Below are 17306 nucleotides of genomic sequence, written 5' to 3'. Positions count from 1 at the left end.
TTTCTATCTACGGATCTGACAGAAACTTTAAATCAAATAGCAAAACATGTAACTAGGACTGATTAACAAAGCAATAGCTCAAGGTGCAAAAATGATCATGTTCCAATTCTATATACACTCAAAGCACAATCTCCCACAGATTCCTATATTAATGAGAGAAAGGGGCACCCCTTGGAAAATATGCTTTCCTACATAGGGTGGCATGGGGAGTAAAATATCTCTCTCAGTTTTATCTCCTTGCTGTTTTTCATCTTTATCTCTTACATTTCTTTCTTCTTATCATTGTCACTTTTCTCCTTCATGACTTGCCATTCTTCTTTGCTTCTGCCCCAGCAACTTCTCTTACGGAGCTGTTTTTGCCATTAGCTGCAGTAGCTTTGGAGGGAGTATAGTGCGTATCTCCATCATGAAGTAAATATAATGTACCTAAGAAAATTAGCCTGCATTTAAAAAAAATTGAAAAGGAAGGGGTGGGGAGAAAACTACCCACATATAAACCATAGAATATATACGGCATAGAAAAAATAAAAGAGGACCAGTAATTCATAGTAAATTAAATCCATGAAGAGAAGCAGCAATAAAATAAAACTTCATACTCCTGTTAGGTAAGGCTTCTTTCTCTGTGCTATGCTTGATTCACTGAAGCACAAATTATTGTAGTACATACACACTGACTCTTGATAGGGTGTTGAGCAAGTGTTATGCTCCTCCAACTATGAATTGAACATCTGCCAAGCCTGTCAAATATGCTCTGGGGCTCTCAGGAATTTTTCCCTTACAAGATAACGTTTCCCCAGGCACCTCTTAAAAATAATCAAAGATTCTGTTTTGTCCAATTAGCTGGTTTATTGGTTGGTTCTTGTCCTTCATTATCTAAGAAGACCAAAATTACATTACTATGTTTGAGACAAATTACAGGGTATTCAGCTGTGACTGATCAGACCAATATGAACTCAGAATGCTCTACTATAGGTTGGGCACAAGTAGTCCATGTGAACACTTGAGGTGGATACTCTAAACTTATGATTGTCACATTTCCTTTGAGCTGTTTCTCTGCCTTCCTCATAGAGTAAAGTTCCCTTACTGATGAGGGCATGCCATCCTAGGCGATTCTGTGCCAGTGTCTCCCATGCAGTACAATCAATTCTAAAGTTCTTCAATGAGACTTTCAGGGTGTCTCAGTAGCACTTCTTTTGATCCCCATATGAGTATTTGCCCTGTGTGGGTTCTCCATAAAATAGTTTTGGGGGGCAAGCATACATCTAGCATTCTAACAATATGCCTAGCCCATCATAGTTGCACTTTCTGTAGTAATGTTAGAATGCTAGGCAGTTTAGTTCAAGAAAAGTCCTCAGTGTCTGGTATATTCTGGCAGGTGATCTGATCAGAATCTTCCTATGACAATTTAAATGGAAGCAATTCAGTTTCCAATTAACTATCTGCAAAATGAAGCCCCTTCTCACTGGAAAACATCCACAAAGCATGTCTTTCTACAACATTTTACCCTCTCAAACCAGGAAAGGAAACAGAAGACAAAACAGGTACCCTTGATGTTTATTCTCTTTAGGGACATAGTTGATTATTGAGAATAATAAACTCAAACAGCTGTCTACACAGCAGAAAGATTCAGCTCTCTTCTATTGAACTTCCAATAGTTAAAGAAGCTTCAGTCAGCTCTCAGTTGACTCATCCCCTAACACCTTCTGAAATCCTGTCTACTATAACTAGCTCCTACCTTTTCTTTTCTCCTCTTTATTTTCCTTTGTTTCTATTCCAATTATTTCTCTTTTCCTCTTCTAATGTGAAACTCAAGAATTCTTTGCAACTATCATGAAGTTTCTTTTCAAATTGGCTTTACCAGGTTTCCCTATATAACTTTTTTATCTATTAATTGAAAGATTTAAATGTTTACTTCTGAAAGGAGCAGAACCATACATACATGCATGATATATATGCATATATATATCTACATACTTATATGTAGATATATAGATATGTGTGTATGTGTGTGGCTGGACAGAAAGGACTAATGGAACACATTTGGGTAATGATCATTTGAGGAAGAAATAGGAAACAATATTTTTCTGGGACCTTAACTATAGACTGCATGAGGCAAAAATAGTCAAGGAATTCAAGTAATAGATTAAAAATCTGGAATGAAGATATGATACATTAGGATTAAGGGAGAGTTAGGTAACCATATATTTGAAGGAATTCTCTGTCAAAACTGGAAGAGGTGATAAATTCTTGACTTCTCTCAATGACACAAGATCAAAGAAAGAAAAGATTACTTTTAGGTAGGATGGGATGATAATAATGAAAAATATTTAAAAAGTAGGCTTTTTTACTTCTCTTTTTATTTTTCTCTTTCCTGCCAAAGGGAATGAAGTTTGGACTAGAAAGGTTAGAGCAAAGTTGACTAATAGTAAGTTAAAAACCCAAGACAAATAAATGAAACTCATGGTCCAGTGCTACTCTGGGACACTGGACTCATTCAGACTAGGTTCATAGGGGAAGGTCTAAATCTACATCCTATGAAAGGTCAACTTCTCTCTTTAATTTGTATATACACTTCGAGAAAATTATCCAAATAAAGTTTCCAAAGATTTGGATCTCAGTTCCCTAAATATGAGCAAGAAGGTTTCCAAATTCCCCATAGTCATTAAATGTACAATATATGAATCTCCCACCACCAAAAATTTACATGATATAGAAGACTTCTGAGAGACCAGGCACAAACATGGAAAAATCAAGCATTCAGTTGATGAGATATCTCTTGGACAATAATAAAGATACTTCTGAAATGTCTGACTAAGCATTCCTCATTTACTTCAGACCTTCATTCTCTGGGCAACTCACAACAACAGTACAGAAACCTTAGCAAGACCCAAAATTCCTAGTCTCTCATGATATGCTTTTAGTCTTCCAGATTCAGGAGTCCAGTCCTGCATCATCATCTTCCTGAGGACATCTTCACCTAGGAATCTCATAAGCCATCTCAAATATAATATGTACAAATCAGAACTCACTACCTTTCTACTAAAATCTGTTCCTCTTCTGAATTTCCTTATCATTGTTGCAATTTTATTCACTGAGCTGTTGAACTCAGACATATTTTTTTATCTTCTTTCCTTCTTGTCAAGCCAGGCTTATTCTATGATAGGATCATCTTTTTTTTTATAGAATACATTTCTTATAACATACATTCCTTTGCATTGCAGAGTATTCTTCATTCCTCTCCAAGATGTGTTTCTTATGCCCATCAATTGGTGAATGGCTGAAAAAGTTATAGTGAATATTATATATTATATATGAATAATATATTATATAGAAGTATATTTATATAATTATATATGAATATTATAGAATATTATTGTTCATAAGAAACATAAATGGTCAGACCCTAGAGAAGCATAGTTACAGGATCTGATGCTGAGTGAAGTTGAGCAGAACCAAGAGAACAGACAACTGTATTATACTGGCTGTGGAAAATGCTATCCCTAGCCAGAGGAAGAAATACAAAACAAAACCTAAAAAAGAATCTTCAGAATCTGATGTATGCTTTATAAAAATTATTTCTTATGTTTCTTTCCCTTAATTCCTCATACTGAAAATGACTAATCTGTAAACATGGTTATCAAAAATATGCAGGTATAGTGTTAATCTGACTATTCACTGTTGAGCGGAGTGGGGGTGGGGAGGGAGGGGGAAAGGAAACTTTGTAACTTAAAAATTTACATATGCATATGGATGAATGTTGAAAACTTTCACAAAATGTATTTGGAAAAATAAAATATCAATTAAAAATGTGTTTCTGAAACTATGGACTTTGCCATCATGACTTAGCTGTCTTTTCATCCTAGAACTTCCCTAAGTATCTAGGAACTTCTCATGACTAAACATTTCTATGTTTTGGATTTGCCCAGATCACCCATGCTTCTGGCTCTTTAGATTTCAACATCGTGACCTTAATATAGGTTACCTTTTCCCCATTCCCCCAGCTTCATAGTTCCCTTTAATGTATTGCCTTTGCCCATCAGAATGTAATCTCCTTAAGGTAGGGATTTCTCTTTGCTTGTATTTATTTTCCCAGTGTTTATTAGCATGGTGCTTGACATATAATAAACAATGGAGATGACTAGGTCATACAATGGATAGTGTTCTGGACTTGTAGACAAGAAAACATGAATTCAAATCCAGCCTCAGATACTTATTGGCTATGTGACTGCAGAAAAGTCACTTAACCTTGATCTCCTCATCTGTAAAACTGGAATAACAATGCTACCTACTTCCCAAAGTGCTTTCTGCAGTGCCTTGGACCTAGTAGGGTCTTTAATACATGTTTATTCCAAGGGGTAGAGCCTTGATGGCAGAGAGTAGCCAGGAACTTCCATGATCTCTTCCCAGTTTCCTTCAGGGGCATTACAACAAGTTTCTAAATGGAATCTGGAGCAACTGATCCAAAAAAGACAGAGTGGAACAATTTCCCAGCTTAAGATAACTTGGAAGGACATTAGAAAAGGTCTCTCTCTCTAGGGGCGGCTAGGTGGCATAGTGGATAAAGCACCGGCCATGGAGTTAGGAGTACCTGGCTTCAAATCTGGTCTCAGACACTTAATAATTACCTAGCTGTGTGGCCTTGGGCAAGCCACTTAACCCCGTTTGCCTTGCAAAAACCTAAAAAAAAAGAAAAGAAAAGGTCTCTCTCACTCAGGTTGAGGGGGAGTGCAAGCCAGGGCAGGTAGTATGTGGGGAGGGGTTCTCAGGTACAGTAAATATCAGCAACCAAAGCCCCATGGTCCTGGCTCAGCAGACAAGTGGCATAGCTGGCCAATTGTGAGGCCTTCAGCTCCAGCACAAAAAGACAAATTGTGAGCCCCAGAATTCCAGCACAGTGGATAAGCCAATAATATGTGAGACCCCAGTGCAGAAAGTCAGTGAGCAGGCTCCTGGCTCCCCAGCACAAGAAGCTTGAGGCAGTGCCCCCTCTGTCCCAGGATAAGGCTCAACTTTAAAAACTATGAACATGCTAAAAATGAGTAAAAAGCAAAAATAAAATCTCTGAAAGTAGAAAGCTACTATGGCAACTAACATAGAAGAGAGCATTAGGGGGAAAGGCCACACTCTGTGAAATTACAGAGGGGATGGGAATAGGTCTTAAGTGCAAAAAAAACAACTCCAACCTGTTGGAAGAGCACAAAAAGATTTTTAAAAATAAATTAACCCAGCCAAGATGTCTGACATGGAGGATGATTTCATGTGTGATGATGAGGAGGACTATGACCTGGAATACTCTGAAGATAGTAACTCAGAACCAAATGTGGATTTGGAAAATCAGTACTACAATTCCAAAGCATTGAAGGAAGATGATCCAAAAGCAGCATTAAGCAGTTTCCAGAAGGTTTTGGAACTTGAAGGTGAAAAAGGAGAATGGGGATTTAAAGCACTGAAACAGATGATTAAAATAAACATCAAGCTGACAAACTATCCAGAAATGATGAATAGATATAAGCAACTATTGACCTACATTCAGAGTGCAGTCACAAGGAATTATTCTGAAAAGTCTATTAACTCTATTCTTGATTATATCTCTACTTCCAAACAGAATTCTGATTTTTTATGTCAGATGGATTTACTGCAGGAATTCTATGAAACAACACTGGAAGCCCTGAAAGATGCTAAGAATGATAGGCTGTGGTTTAAGACAAACACAAAGCTTGGAAAATTATATCTAGAATGAGAAGAATATGGAAAGCTTCAAAAAATTTTGTGCCAGTTGCATCAGTCATGCCAGATGGATGATGGAGAAGATGACCTTAAAAAGGGTACACAATTATTGGAAATTTATGTGCTAGAAATTCAAATGTATACAGCACAGAAAAATAACAAAAAACTTAAAGCATTGTATGAACAGTCACTGCACATCAAACCAGCCATCCCCCATCCACTGATCATAGGTGTCATTAGAGAATGTGGCAGTAAAATGCACCTAAAAGAAGGTGAATTTGAGAAGGCTCACAGTGATTTTTTTGAAGCATTCAAGAATTATGATGAATCAGGGAGTCCCAGATGAACCACTTGCTTAAAATATTTGGTCTTAGCAAACATGCTAATGAAATCGGGAATAAATCCATTTGACTCTCAGGAGGCAAAGCCATATAAAAATGATCCAGAGATTCTAGCGATGATGAATTTAGTAAGTGCCTATCAGAATAATGACATCACTGAATTTGAGAAGATACTGAAACCAAATCACAGCAACATCATGGACGATCCCTTCATAAGGGAGCACATTGAAGAGCTTTTGTGAAACATCAGAACACAAGTGCTTATAAAATTAATTAAGGCTTACACAAGAATACATATTCCTTTTATTTTTAAGGAATTAAACATAGATGTAGCTGATGTGGAGAGCTTACTGGTACAATGCATATTGGATAACACTATTCATGGCCAGATTGATCAAGTCAACCAGCTCCTTGAACTGGATCATCACAAGAGGGGTGGTGCCCGATATACTGCACTAGATAAATGGACCAACCAGCTAAATTCTCTCAACCAAGCTGTAGTCAGTAAACTGGCTTAACAGAGAACAAGCTTTTACAGGACATACTTAAGGCAATAGTGCAGTGATGTAAACCTTAAAAGAACTGGGAATGGCAAAACTACTGTCGGTTGATGTGCCCTGAAAATTATTGGAGTTATGGCAGAAGTGCTTTTTTGATCAGCTGCTTTGTGTTTTGCTGCTGCATTTATCCCAAGAAAAACAGCTTTAATCTCCAGAAGAAAACCAAAATGCCATGGGATTTATGCTGTATTGACATCTTGCCCTAAACATAAAACATCATAGTAATTTGTCATGGGCAACTAATGACCAGAGAGAAGATTTTTGTCATGATTTTAAATACATTGATACGTTACTGTTGGTTAAATTTAAACATGTTTTACCTGCAGAAATTCTCTCACAGAAATAACCTGCAATAACTTGAAATGCATGCCCTTTTGAACACTTCCTTTTCTCATGTATAAATTAAAATGTTTGCTGCATTTTGAAAAATGTCAGTTCTCCAAAAATGTGTCCGTATATTTCTGTACCTGCAGTGTAGTAAAGGTTTAGATGAAACCCCATAATGATAGTGGCATACTGTCACTTAGGTTTCAAGCAGCAAAATAAACAGTGCAGCTCAGAAATTGTAAAAAAAATAAATAAATTAAGAGAGGTAGAAGATAAATCAGAAAAATAAAAGATAAGTATGTAAGAAAGAATCAATAGCTTGGAAAAGGAAGCTCAAAAATTGATTGAAAAAACCAACTCCTTAAAATACAATTGGGGGCAGCTAGGTGGTGCAGTGAATAGAGCACCAGCCTTGGAGTCAGGAGTAACTGGGTTCAAATCTGACCTCAGACACTTAATAATTACCTAGCTGTGTGGCCTTGGGCAAGCCACTTAACCCCATTGCCTTGAAAAAAATCTTAAAAAAATACAATTGACCAAATGAAAAAGAAAACAATACTTTGAAAAATAGAATTGATCAAATGGGGGGAAAATCCACTGAAGAAAACAATACCTTTACAATAGAATTGACCAAATAGAAAAGGAAATGCAAAAGCTATCTGAAGAAAATAATTCCTTAAAAATTAGAATTTGTCAAATGGGAGTTAATGACTTTATGAGACATTAAGAATAAATCAAATGGGGCAGGTAGGTGGTGCAGTGGACAGGATTGGTTCTGGAGTCAGGAAGACCTGAGTTCAAATCAATCCTCAACAATTGATACTTTCAAGCTGTGTAACCTTGGGCAAGTCACTTAAACCCATTCCTTGCAAATAAAAGGAAAAAAGAATCACTCAAACAAAATTTTAAAAAATGCAAAAAAATAGAAGAAAAAGTAAAATAACTTATTGGAAAAACAACTAATCTGGAAAATAGATACAGGAGAGATCATTTAAGAATTATTGTGTTATAACATGGAAACAAAGTAAAGACTGACAAATTACTTTCTCGGGGGTAGGGGGAGGGAAGTAAGATTAAGGGAAAAATTGTAAAACTCAAAACAAATAAAATCTTTAATAAAAAAACTCATTGTACTACCTGAAAGTCATGATTAAATATAAAACCTTTACAGTATCTTCCAAGAAATTTTTCAAGAAAATCTACCCTAATATCATAGAACTTGAGGGCAAAATAGTCATTTAAAAAATTCCATCAATCATCTTCTGAAAGGGATCCCAAAATGAAAACTTCAAAGGAATTTTATAGTCAAAATCCAGAATTATTAAGTCAAGAAAACACTTCAGACAATCAAGAAGAAACAATTCAAATATCAGGGAGCCACATTCAAGATTATAAAGGAATTGACAAGTTCAACATTAAAGGATTGAAGGGTCTGAAATATATTCTGGAGGGCAAAGAACTTGGATTACAACCAAGAATCAACTATCTTGCAAAATTGAGAATATTCTTTCAATTAAAAAATGGAAATTCAATAAAATAGAGGATTTCAAACTTTCCTGATGAAAAGACCAGAGCTGAAAAGGAAATTCGATAAAAGACTTTAAGAGATGCGTAAAATGATTAACAGGAAAGTAAAAAAAAAAGTTATTCAATAAAATTAAACTGTTTACATCTCTATACAGAAGATGTAACTCTTGAGAGCTATATCTCTATAGAAGTATTTGTAAATAAAAGGTAAGGGTATAAGTTGATTTAGATGTGATGATATAAAAAAATTAACATGTAAAAAGATTTGCTTTGGGAAAAGAAGAAAGGCAGAGACAGAGTAGAGCAAATTACATAACATGAAGAGGTGCAAAGGACCTAGTACAGTAGAGGGAAAGAAGGGAGGCAGTGGGAATTGCTTGAATCTTACTCTCTTTGGATTTGGCTCAAAGAAGCAAGAACATGTACTTGCAGTTGGATTTATCTTAGTCTACAGGAAATTATAATGAGGAAATAGGAAAAAGGGGGAGGAGAGTGTGATAGAAAGGAGGGCAAAAAAGGAGGGTAGAAGTAGGAGGGGAAAGGACAACAAAACTGTGCAAATCCTTTGATCTATCAATACCATTACTAGGTCTATATCCCAAAGACATCATTAAAAGAGAGAAAAGTCCCACATGTTCAACATATTTATAAGTAGCTCTTTTTGTATTGGTTAAGAATTGGAAACTGAGGGAATGCCCATCAATTGAGGAATGACTGAACAAGTTATAGTATATGAAAGTTATGGAGTATGATTGTTCTGTAAGAAATCATAAGAGAGGGGGCAGCTAGGGGGCACAGTGGATAGAACACCTTCTCTGGAGTCAGGAGGACCTGAATTCAAATTTGAACTGACACTTAATAATTACCTAGCTGTGTGACCTTGGGCAAGTCACTTAACTCCATTGCTTTGCCAAAAAAAATCATGAGTGGTCAGACTTTAGAGAAGCATTGAAAGAATTACATGAACTACTGTTTAGTGAAGTGAGCAGAACCAAGAGAACCTTACTCACATTCAAAATAACATTGTGAAAAGACCATCTATGAGGTTTCAGCTCCTCTCATCAGTTCAGTGATCAAGGACAATCCTGAGAGACCTGTTATGAAAAATTCCATCCACAGCCAGAGAAAAATCTGTGTAATCTGAATAAGAGCAAAGAATATTGTTTTCATTTTAAAAATGTTTTTAATGTTTTGCTTTTTTACTCATAGTTTCCACCCCCACCCTTTACTTCTATTCCCTCTTCTCAACATGGAAATATGGAATATGTTAAACACAATTTTATAATTTTTATAAGATTATTCCCTGCCATGGATATGGGGGAGGGAAGAAAGGGTGCTAGAAAAATATGGAATTCATAAACTTTCAAATGGATGAATGTTGAAAACTACCCTTGCATATAATTAGAAAAATAAAAGTAAATTAAAAAAACTTCTTGTTAATGGCTAAGAAATAGAGTGAAGATTCTGTGCAGTAGAGTGGGGACAAAAGAAATATTAGCTAATGACTTTAGTAATTTTCAGTTCGATAAACCCAAAACTCCAGCTTCTGGGATAAGAATTAATATTTGACAAAAACTGTTGCAAAAATTGAAAATAGTATGGCAGAAACTAGACATAAATCAATACCTCAATCCTATAATTTGATGTTGGGAGGGGTTGTATTTCTTTCTAATGGTTTTCTCCCTTTTGTTCTAATTCTTCTTTCATAACTTGACTAATATGGAAATGTGCTTATCATAATTGTACATATATACAAACTATATTTTATTACTTACCTTGGAGGAAAGGGAAGCAAGGTAGAAGAAGAAAAAGTGGAATTTATACTCTTACAAAAAATGAATGTTAAAAACTATCTTTACATGTAACTAGAAAAAATAAAATATGAAAAGAAAAAATAATACTTGTTACTTTCTTCATAATTATTGTTTACTATCAGTTGCCTGCAATATTCTTTTGAGGTTTTTTCTTGATATAAAGATATGTTTTTGTAACAACACTGCTATTTTGAAGATATTGTATGGACATGAGTCTTAGAACATATTGGTCTCAAAGAAAAGTTGGAAATCATCCAAAAGGCAACAGATGATATTTGTCCTTCATTTTAAAAGAAGACCATGACATCAGGAAGTTGATGCCATGACATGCACATGAATTAGTTTTGAGTGAGGGGGTGCTGTGCTAAGTCATCAAACTGGAGACTGGAAAGGTATTTAGGCATTGGTGTTTTGGTGAATAAATGGAGCACTTGGAGATCTTGATGGAGTACTTGTGTCCTTTGTAATCCTTGTCTTCCACCCCTCTAATGCTCACCTGGGGAAGATTGAGTGGGTCCAGAACTTGGATTCTACATTTTACAGTTATTTTAAATGGAATTTCTCTCTCTCTCTCTCTCTCTCTCTGTATATATATATATATATATTTTTTCTGAGCTTTATTGTTATATATAGGAATATATATAGGAATATTGATGATATATGTGGGTTTATTCCATTCAACTCAATTTTTCCTCCAGAGCCATCTGAATCCAATGGCCAGATATGAATCAAGACAACTGGAGATAACCCTGAATGAGTACAGCAGATAGGTGTATGGTGGATATGAAGAGGATGCAACACATTATAAACATGAAATTATCCAGGCCAAGCTCTATAAAGGCTGTCATCATTATGCCATATACATACATATATATATATATATATATATATATATATATATATATATATACACACACACACACACACACACACACACACACACACACACATATATATATATATGAATTAGGATTTTGGCAAAAGCTTTCTATAGAAAATAAAATTTAATTTTTTGACAATTATTTTATTATTTATTTTTTCAAATATATGTAAATAGAATTTTCAACATTCAATTTTGTAAAATTTTTCCCTCCCACATTAAAGATTCATTCTAATTTTATATAAATCATTTGGAAAAATAGGTGAAGAAAAAACTCTGCCAAATTCTTCTTATGACACAAATATCATATGGAAACCTAAATCAGGAAGATCAATTTCGCTAATGAATATTGATGTACAACTTTCAAATAAAATATTAATAAATATAATATAGCCATTTATAACTAGGATAATACAGAATGATTAGGTATGATTTATACCAGAAATTCAAGCTTGGTTTAATGTTAGTAAAACTATCAATTTAATTGATGATATCAATGACAAAACTAACAGAAATCATATGATTATTTTAATAAATGCTTTTGACAAGATTCAGCACCAATTTCTATTTTTAAGAAAACATTAGATAGCAGATGAATAAATAGCTCTCCTTAAAATGATAAAAGTAGTATGTATTAAAGCATTATATCTAATAGGGACAAACTAGAAGCATGTCCATTATATCCACTATTATTCGATATTGTACTAGAAATGCTTGCTAGTGCAATTAAAAAAAAGAATTAGAAGAATTTAGAAAAGGTAATGAAGAAACAAAACTCTTTGAAGATCATATAATGGTATACTTAGAGAATTTTAGAGATCAACTAAAAACTCTCTAAAATAATTAACTTTAGCAAAGTTGCAGGAAAGAAAATAAACCCACATATATCATCAATATTCCTATATATAACAATAAAGCTCAGAAAAAAATATATATATACACAGAGAGAGAGAGAGAGAGAGAGACAGAGACAGAGAGGGAGAAATTCCATTTAAAATAACTGTAAAATGTAGAATCCAAGTTCTGGACCCACTCAATCTTCCCCAGGTGAGCATTAGAGGGGTGGGAGACAAGGATTACAAGTGCTCTATTTATTCACCAAAACACCAATGCCTAAATACCTTTCCAGTCTCTAATCCACTTGCACTCCCATGGCACTTAGTAGAACAAGACTCTGATGTTCCAAGACACAAGGCAGTAAACAATATAAAATGTTTGGGAATCTACTTGCCAAGAGAAATTCAGGAACACAATCACTTTTCAGTTTTTCACAAATAAAGGTCAGATCTAAGCAGTTGGAAAAATATCTAATGTAATAATAATGATAATTCCATATAAATTTATCCATTCATTACCATATAAAACTATCAAAAATTATTTTATAGAGGTAGAAAAAAATAATAAAATTCATCTGGAATAATGAAAGGTCAAGAATATTGAGGGAATTAATGAAAAATGTGCAAGGGAAGATGGCCCAGATCTAAATCTATATTATAAAACAGCAAACTATATTATAAAACTGTCTGGTAGACTGCAATTTCTGGGAAAATAGCTCACTATTTGATAAAAACTACTGAGAAAACTAGAAAATAGTAGGTCAGAAACTAGGCATAGAACAATATTTCACACTGTATAGCAAGATAAAGTAGAAATGGGTACATGACATAAAAAGTGATACCATAAGTCAATTAGGAAAGCAAGGAATAGTTTATCTGCCATATCTATGGAGGAGGGAAGAATTTATGACCAAACATAATGACATTATGAAATGCAAAATGGATAATTTTAATTATGTTAAATTTAAAAGTTTTAAAGCAAAGTAAATGCAGCCAAAATAAGAAAGTAGAAAAACAGGAAACACCCTTTATAGCCAGTGTTTCTAATAAAGACCTCCTTTCTAAATAAATATGAAATTGAGTCCAGTTTATAAGAATTCAAGTCATTCCCCACTTGATAAATGGGCAAAAGAACTGAACAGGTAGTTTTCATATTAAAAGAAAAAAGTTGAAGCTCTCTATAATCATGCACAAATGCTCTAATTCCCTATTGCTTAGATAAATGCAAATTAAAACAGCTCTCAGGTACCACTTTACACCTATCAGATTAGCCAATATAACAGAAAAGAAAAAGAAAACAAATTTTGAATGGAAAATTGGGACACTAATGCAATGTTGGTAGAATTGTGACTCTCCAACTATTCTGGAGAGCAATTTGGAACCATGCCCAAAAGGCAATCAAACTGGGCATACCCTTTTTTAAAATTTTTATTTATTTATTAATTCTTATTTCATACAAATAATGTTTTTTATACATCATCAAAATATTCTTGTTTAAGAGTAAACATAATACCCCCTCCTCCCAAGAAAATATAAACCCACATAAGTGGTAAAATAAAGGAGAGAGAAAAATTAAAATAATAATAATAATAATGATAATAATGATAAATTGTAGGTATGGCCAGGTGGCACAGTGGATGGAGCACCGGCCCTGCAACCAGGAGCACCCGAGCCCAAATCTGGCCCCAGATACCCAACAGTCACCCAGCTGTGTTACCCCATGCAAGCCACCCCAACCCCATTGCCCTACAAAAAACAAAAAAACAAAAAAAATGACCCAAAATAAAATAGTAATAATAATAATAGTAGGGGCAGCTGGGTGGCAGACAGAACACTGGCCCTTGAGCCAGGAGCACCCAGGTCCAAATCTGGCCTCATACACCAAACAATCACCCAGCTATGCAGCTTCAGGCCGGCCACCCAGTCCCATTTGCCCTGCAACGCCCTCCCAGAAAATAATAATAATAATAAAAAATGTGCTGCAGTCTGTGTTCCAACACCACCAGCTCTGTCACAGGTGAATCACATTCTTTAGGACAAGTCCATCACAAAAGTTGCTTCCATATTTTTCCACCATTGCCATTGCTGATCATTCATACTTCTCTATTACCATGAACTATATTTTCTCTCTCCTTTCACTCTGTCTCTGCTGTAGGATAGTTGAGTGGTGCAGTAGACAGATTCCTGGTCCTGGGGCCAAGAAGCCCTGAACCCCAATACCATACCACCCCTTACCCATCATCCACTGGGCCCTATGGTCCCGGACAGGCCATCCAATCCCAGCCTCTTGCAAGAAGTAAAAAAGAAAATGTGTTATATCTGACCACTCTCCCCCCATGGTCCATCCTCTCCTCCATCACTCACATCCTCCCCTTACCCCTGTCCCACTTCTCTCCTTCTTTCTCCAGATGTCTATACCCCATTGAGTATATATGCTGTTTCCTCTCCTAGACACCTCTTATGAGAACAAAGATTCCCTCATTCCCCCCTCACCTTCCCCACTTCCATATCATTGCAATAGCTCATTGTAATAAAGAAAAATCTTATTATATGAAATATTTTAGCCTATTTCTCCTCTCCTTGTTCTTTCTTCCATTACATTTCCCTTTTATCTATTGACTCCATTTTTACACTACAATATATCTTCAAATTCAGTTTTCTCCTGTGCTTCATCTATAAAATCTCCTTCTATCTGCTCTATTAAATGAGAAGGTTCACATGAGTATTATCAGTATCATTTTTCTATACAGAAATACATGTAGTTCATCATGATTAAGTCCCTCATATTTTTCTCTTCTCCACTCTCTATGTTTCACCTGAGTCCTGTATCTGAAGATCAAACCTTCTGTTCAGCTCTGGCCATTCCAACAGGAACATTTGAAATCCCCCTGGTTCATTAAAAGCCCATCTTTTTCCTCTGGAAGAGGATGTTCAGTTTTGCTGGGTAGTTAATTCTTGCTTTCATTCTCTGCTCTTTTCCCTTCTGGAATATTATATTCGAAGACCTATGAGCTTTTAATGCAGCTGCTGCTAAGTCCTGTGTGACCCTGACTGCAGCTCCTTGATATTTAAATTGTGTCCTTCTGGCTGCTTGTAATATTTTCTCTTTGAGTTGGGAGTTCTGGAACTTGGATATAATATTCTTGGGGGTTGGTTTTTTTTTTTTTGGATCTCTTTCTTGTGGAGATTGGTGGATTCTTTCCATTTCTATTTTGCCCTCTGCTTCTAGGATATCAGGGCAATTTTCTTACAATAATTCTTTGAAAATGATGTCAAGGCTCTTTTCCTGGTCATGGCTTTCAGCTATTCCAATAATTTTTAAATTATCTTTTCTAAATCTGTTTTCCATATCAGTTGTTTTTTTCAATGAGATGTTTCACATTTTCTTCTAATGTTTCATTCTTTTGGTTTTAAAGTATTGAGTCCTGATTTCTCATAAAATCAGCAATCTCCCTTAGTTATATTCCTTGTCTGAAGGATTTGTTTTCCTTAGAGAGCTTTCTTATCTCCTTTTCCATCTGGCCAATTCTTCTTTTTTAAAGCAGTCTTCTCAATAACTTTTTGAACTGTTTTATCCATTTGACCTATGCTGGTTTTTAACATGTTATTTTCTTCAGCATTTTTTTGGATCTCCTTGATTAAGCTGCTGACTTTGTTTTCATGTTTTTCCTGCATCTCTCTCATTTCTTTTCCCAATTTTTCCTTTATCTCCCTCACTTGATTTTCAAAGTCTTTTTTGAGCTTTGTCATGGCCTGAGCCATTTTCTGTTTTTCTTGGAGTCTTTAGATGCAGGAACTTGTATCTCCTCATCTTCAGATTGAGTGTTTTGATCCTTCTTGGGATCACAGGCAAAGTATTTCTCAATGATGTTTCTCTTTTTTCTCTGCTTACTCATTTCCCCAGCCTGTGCCTGGTTTTGCGGTGCTTCCTGAGTTTTTGTGACACCCCCACAAGGATCTCAGTGTGTGAAGCTCTGTCCTCCCTCCTGGTCTGTGAATGACCATAAGCGCCCCCCTCTGACATGAGGCTGAGGTGGGGGAGGCTCTGGTGTTCTATGGCAGGGGGCCTAGACTGTGATCAGGATCTGAATGTGGTCAGAGCCCCAGAGTCCTGCTCCAGGGACAGAGGACAGAGCTCCTCAGTCTCTCTTCACTCCCCTCTCTAGGCTCAATGGGCTCATGCCCTGGGGGCTCCTGTTTACTGGTTCTGCCTGCTTCTGGTTCCTGGATCTCGGCTGCCCTGACCACACTGCTTCCTGTATGCCCTGAGGGCTGGGCTTCATGTGCTTGCTCTGGCAGAGGTCCCCCCCCACTGTTCCCCCAAGTCGTGCTTGTTGCTCCGCAAGGTGTTGGTGAGGAAACTGCCCCCACTGCTGAGAGCTGTGCTCCCAGCACCCTAGGGCTCTCTCTGGGAGGCTGAAGTTCCTTCGCTCTGGCAGGCCACCCCTCTGGTGGGCCACCTCTCTGACCCCATGGAGCTGAGCCTTTCTGCTCTTTTCCAGGTTACCTTGGGTTGGAGAATTGCCTCACTGGATCCCTCTGTGGGTTCTGTCTCTGGAAAATGTAGTTAGAGTCCTTAGTTTACAAGTTTTGCTCCAGAGCAACTAAGAGAAGGTCCTCTCCTGTTGTCATCTTGGCTCTGCCCCTGGGAATATCCTTTGATAAAGTAATACTAACACTTGATTTGTGTCCTAAAGATATCATTAAAAGGGGCAAAGAAAATAAGAAAATATTTAAAATAACTCTTTCTGTGATGACAAAGAATTAGAAATTACAGGTATGCCCATCAATTGGGGACTGACTGAATAAGTTGTGGTATATGAATCTAATAAATATAATCAGTATAATAAATACAATACAATATAATACAATATAATTAATATATTATAATGATAGAAATGATAGCCAGGCAGTTTTCAGAAAAACCTGGACTTAAATGAACTGATATTGAGTGAAATGAACAGAACCAATAGAATATTGTACATAGTTACAACATTGTGTGATGTTCAACTATAATCAACTGTAATAATACAATTATCCAAGACCATTTCAAAAGACCCAGGATGGAAAATGCTATCCATATCCAGAGAAAGAACTATGGAGTCTGACAATAGATACAAGCATACTATTTTCACTTTTTTTGAAGCTTTTTCTTTTTTGTTATATTTCTTCTTTACTACATGATTAAGATGGAAATATTTCATTTAACCTCTGTGAGATTGAGTTTTATCATCTGTAAAGTGGGAATACTAATATCTGGATCATAGCATTCTTCTGAAGCTCACAGTATATTG

At 35.8% G+C, this 17306-nt stretch overlaps 1 pseudogene; it reads left to right on the top strand.

The window, feature by feature from the left end:
• Positions 1-5233: 5233 nt before the first annotated feature.
• LOC141511207 (COP9 signalosome complex subunit 2 pseudogene) lies at positions 5234-6830 on the top strand (annotated as a pseudogene).
• The last annotated feature ends 10476 nt before the right edge of the window (positions 6831-17306 follow it).

This window comes from Macrotis lagotis, chromosome 2 (assembly GCF_037893015.1).
Source record: "Macrotis lagotis isolate mMagLag1 chromosome 2, bilby.v1.9.chrom.fasta, whole genome shotgun sequence".
NCBI classification, from domain to species: Eukaryota; Metazoa; Chordata; class Mammalia; order Peramelemorphia; family Peramelidae; genus Macrotis; species Macrotis lagotis.
This window is presented reverse-complemented; position numbering and strand designations above follow the sequence as displayed.